Source organism: Otolemur garnettii, unplaced genomic scaffold, assembly GCF_000181295.1.
Source record: "Otolemur garnettii isolate 467f Iridium unplaced genomic scaffold, OtoGar3 scaffold00086, whole genome shotgun sequence".
NCBI lineage: Eukaryota > Metazoa > Chordata > Mammalia > Primates > Galagidae > Otolemur > Otolemur garnettii.
Genome location: NW_003852481.1, coordinates 8,214,151 through 8,218,896, shown reverse-complemented (window position 1 = coordinate 8,218,896; position 4,746 = coordinate 8,214,151).

The following is a 4,746-nucleotide window of genomic DNA, read 5'->3' as shown; positions in this document are numbered from 1 at the left end:
AACAGTCTCTAAGCTCCTATCATCTTAAAGAACGCATATATCTTCATGAACAGAATGCTGCTAGGACTATGGGCGTGAAAGGTACTTAGAAGGAAATGAGGAACATGCCATCAGAACCTGGAGCAAAGGGGATTCCTATTATAAAGTGTCAGAGAACCTGGCTGATTTATGTTCTACTCTTGGCCAAAAAAGCAGAAGTAAACCTTGACATGGAGTTGAAGAGATTTCAAGGCAAGATGAGGAGGGTGAAGCCCGGTTTCTTCTTTGGCTGAAGTGTAACAGAGAAACAGAGGAAGGAATTGAATTGTTAAGCCTAAAGCGACCAGTACTCGATGATTTGGGAGGTCCTGGGTTTACCCAGCTTGCTAAAATTAGGAAATTCACTGTCGAGAGAGAGCGAGCACCAAGGGAGTGGCTGGAAACCGTGGTGGCTGAAGAGATGAGGTGTGTGACTCATGGATTCCGCCAACCATCTCAGCAGAAGCCAGAAATAGGGGTGGAGCTATTTAGGAAGTAGCTGTAGAGAATATTTGTGACCAAAGAGCTGGATCCCCTTGACATACACAAGAGACCCACAGGGTTCCTGAGAATGTTATACCAACAGAAACAGAGAGATTGGACGAAATAAAGAAAAGCTGTCAGACTTCTGGGATTCTAAAGGTGGGATAGAGCTCCTCAGCTGTAAATGTGTGCTACTTTTAAAGAGGAGGAATGACTCTGAGGACAGGCACAGAGGTGAGGCTGAGGCCAGAGAGGCAGGCAAGTCGTGAGAGCTGCCACTGTAAGCCCAGAGGACACGGGATTATTCTCAGACCTTGAAACCTAATGTTATTCTTCTTTCTGGGTTTTGGACTTGCTTGGGATGAAGACCCCTTTATTCCTTTAAAGTTTTCCCTTTTGGAGGACAGCATTTACCTATGCCTGTCCCACTATTGGTATTTTGGCAGCAAATTCATCATTCCTTTTCTAGTTTCATAGGTCCAAAGATGGAGGGGAACTTTTGTGGCAGGGGGCACATTATTCAGAGTCTGATACCTGATTTAGAAGATTATGTGGTTTGGAACTTTTTAAGTTAATGACATTTAGATGAGATTTCTTTTTTTTTTTTAGACTTAGAAGAATTATTGCTGGAATGGGATAAGACTTTTGGGAATGAGCGGTGCCTGTGGCTCAGTGAATAGGGCGCTGGACCCATATACTGAGGGTAGGAGGTTCTAACCCAGTCCCGGCCAAACTGCAATGAAAAAATAGCCAGGCATTGTGGTGCGTGCCTTTAGTCCCAGCTACTCGGGAGGCTGAGGCAAGAGAATCGCCTAAGCCTAGGAGTTGGAGGTTGCTGTGAGCTGTGACACCATGCACTCTACCAAGGGCAATAAAGTGAGACTATCTAAAAAAAAAAAAAAAGACTTTTGTGAATGTTGGGATGGGGCCAATGTGTTTTGCATGTGGAAAGGATGTGAATTTTGAGGGGCCAAAGGACTGACTGAAGTGGGTTAGTGTCCCCCAAGAATTCATGTTCGTCTAGGACCTCAGAATGTGACCTTCTTTGGAAATATAGTCTATGCAGATGTGATTGGCTAAGGATCCCCAGATGAAATCAGGTGGACCCCAAAGCCAGTGACTGGAGTCCTTCTAATGGCAAGAGAGGACACAAAGAGACCCAAGGAAAAGAAGGTCAAGTGGAGATGGGACAGACATGGAAGTTTTGCTGCCTGTTATGGGTTGACTGTGTCCTCCCAAAAGATACTTTGAAGCCCTAACCCCTGGTATTTGTGAATGTGCCTGTATTTGGAAATAGAGTATTTACGTATGAGGTCTTAAAGGTGGGCCCTGATCCAGTGCGACTGGTATCCTTAGAGAGAGGAGACTTGGGGAAATGATGCCCAGGAGATGAAGGAGACAAGCGATGGTGTGATGAATAACAAGCCAAATAATGCCAAGGATTCTTGACAAACACCAGTGACAAGTTGAGACAAGGATGGTTTTTTCTTTCCACTGGCAGGGGTGACCAACCTTTTTTTCTTTTCTGCCACACAATGTAAGACTAAGAGTTGTCTTGGGCCACACATTAAGTACACAAACACCAACAAAAGCTGATGAGCCAAAAGAGGTCTGTGCAGACTTCTCTCAATATCTAACACCACAGATAAGCAAAACAATCCTCAAATAATCTGATGTGACCCACGGGCCACAGGTTGGGCACTCCTGTGACAGGTTTCAGAGACAGCATGGTCCTGCTGGTACCTTGATCTCAGACTTCTAGCCTCTAGACCTGTCTGTCAGACAATAAATTTCTGCTGTTTTAAGCCATCCTGTTTGTGTACTTTGTCACGGTGGCTCTAGGAAATTAATGTCCCGCCACCAGCCAAGGAATTCTTGGGGATCACCAAAAGCTGAGACAGGAAAGAATTCTTTCCCAGGGTCTTCAAAGGGAGCACGAACCTCTGACACCTTGATTTTGGACTTGCAGCCTCCAGAACTATGAGAGAATAAATCTTTGCTGTTTTAGGCCACCCAATTTGTGGTCCTTTGTCATGGAAGCTCTGGGAAATGAAGGCAAAAAATACAGCAGCCTTTCAGTCCATAGAAATCTTTAATTTAGATATAGTCAAGTTAATCGATTTTTTAGTGATGGTTTTTGCCATTTGAGTTTTGCCCGTGAAGTTCCTCCCTGTCCAAAACCATGGGGAGAACTTAATTCATTTTCTCATTTGGCTGGGTCTGCCATTTTGCCTTTGGACTTTAGGTCTTTAATGTATCTGAAATTTGCCTTTGAATATGAGGGCAGACAATTAAATTCACAAACTCCTTCTAGAAAAAGTGCGGCAGACCTCATTGCTGAATACCTCTATGGTCACCTTCAAGTCCTCCCCTTGACTATCTAGTGACCGTAGTGATATTCAGCAAGGAAATATGTAGCGCTTTTTCTAGAATGAGGCCATGAGCTTAATTGTCTGATCTTTATATGGGATGAAGTGGAGATTTTTTTTTTTTTTTGAGGTAGAGATTTTAATGATTTTTTTTTGGTTTTGGTGAACCATCAACTAAATAAGTTATGCTTTCCCTACTAATTTGTGGTACCATCTTGATCATATGTCAAGATCCTGTATATACACAGGTCTATTTATGTATTTTTTCAGCTCTGTTCCATTGGACATATATGTCTGTCCTTGAGTTAGTACAAAACTTTATAAAATTATGTAGTTCTGTAGTCTGTCTCCATATCTGATATAGCAATTCATGATGCTCTGTTCTTTTTAAAACATTGATTTAGCCATTTGTGGACTTTGAAACTTCATTTTTCTACGTTAATTTTGGAATCAACTTGTTAACAGTCTACAAATGTCTGCTAGAATTTTGATGAACTTTCACTGAATTTAGAGGTGATTGAAATGTCAGTGACTATCCTGAAAATCTACAATTGATGTGACAAAATTCAGGATCTGCCTCTATACCTATCTGTCCATCTAAGTTGGTAGGGAACAGTGTTTTTCAACCTTTTTAAAAAATCTCATGGCACATTTGAACCCGTAGTTAAACTTCTGTGGCACACTTAAATTATGTTGATCAAAAAAAAAAAAGTAGAAAAAAAGAATATACTTACTGTGCTTTGAACTTCTTTTGAAAATAATTGAATTAATGATCTTTAAACATGTGTAAACACAAATTTAACTGGTACTATGTCTCCTTGATCCTCCTTTAGCGATGTCAGTAGCCATTGATGGTCAAGGGCAAGATCGATTAATTTATTAGGAGTTGCAAAAATGTGATATTTTAAGTTAAGACATTTTTATTCTTGAAATTATAGATTTCTACTCTTTTTTTCTCTTCTGTGATCGTTTTTTCCAAATTCCTGAGTCAGATACTTAGCTCCTTTCCCTCCATCTCTGTTGTTTTTTGATAACTATAGTCAAAGCCACTAATTTTCTTTAAGTCTTGCTTTAGGCTGTGTCCCACAAATTTTGACATGTGGTGTTTTTACTGTCATTCAGTTCCAAGTATTTTGTAATTTCCCCTGTGATTTCCTCTTTAACACAAGTATTATTAAGTAGCTTGGTTTTTCAGTTTTTCTACCTCTGATATTAATAAAAACCTGTCTTTTTGTTATTGATTCCTATTTTTATTACAGTCTTTGGAAATGGTTGAATAATAGTCCTTTGTAATCTAGTTCAGGGAGGATTTCTTTTCATGTTCCAGGTGAGCTAAAAAATAACATATCCTTCTCATGTCTTGTGAGATTTCAGTTCAAGGCTATCAGTGGATTACCCAAATCTTCTATCTTTGTCCAGTTTTGTCTTCTTCATCTGTTAGTTTCTGAGCAGGGTAGGTTAAGGTCCTTAACTATAGTTTTCTTCTTCTTTTTAAAAATTGTATCTCCTTTCCTTCATAGTACTGTCAGCTGTTACCGTATAGTCTTTGAGGCTATCCTATTCAACACACAAATTCTTTCTTTCTTTTTTGGCCCGGAATTCTACCTTCCTTGAAAATGAAACTGTAGTTTAGATTTTTGCATGGAATGTCTTTTCTGTTTGTACTCGTTAAATTTGGATTTAACTTCAGCCAGAGAAAACTCAAATACCAGTGTCCCAAATAACCTGGCAGTTGTTTCATAGAAGTCCAGAAGAAACCTAGGGTTGGTGTGGCCTTAACATGAAATATAGGCAGATGAGAGCCATTACAGTGGTACCATAAAGTTTTTACAGACCCAAGATCCTTCCACCGTATCCTCCCACAATCCCTAGGTTA